This window comes from Contarinia nasturtii, unplaced genomic scaffold (assembly GCF_009176525.2).
Source record: "Contarinia nasturtii isolate CC-2019 unplaced genomic scaffold, AAFC_CNas_1.1 Cnas_scaffold_630, whole genome shotgun sequence".
Classification (NCBI taxonomy): domain Eukaryota; kingdom Metazoa; phylum Arthropoda; class Insecta; order Diptera; family Cecidomyiidae; genus Contarinia; species Contarinia nasturtii.
Window position 1 is genome coordinate 1,949,191 of NW_022197981.1, and position 270 is coordinate 1,949,460.

Sequence of the window (270 nt, forward strand, 5' to 3'; positions counted from 1 at the left end):
GATGGAGCGTAATAATGGCCTGAAATATGGCTGAATTTGGTGAATTAAGGTCCAAAAATATTTCAAAATGAATTGCAGCGAAATCGAGTGCGGAAGAAATGATTCATAAAACGGGCCACGATATCACAACAGCAGAATATACTGATATCAAAAACGATATTCAACAATACATATTTCTCAAGAAAACACGATCTTAATAGTTAATTGAAGAAGTGAAACTAGATTTTTTCCATATTTTAAAATGCAAATGAAATAGTTGTACACGGCTGA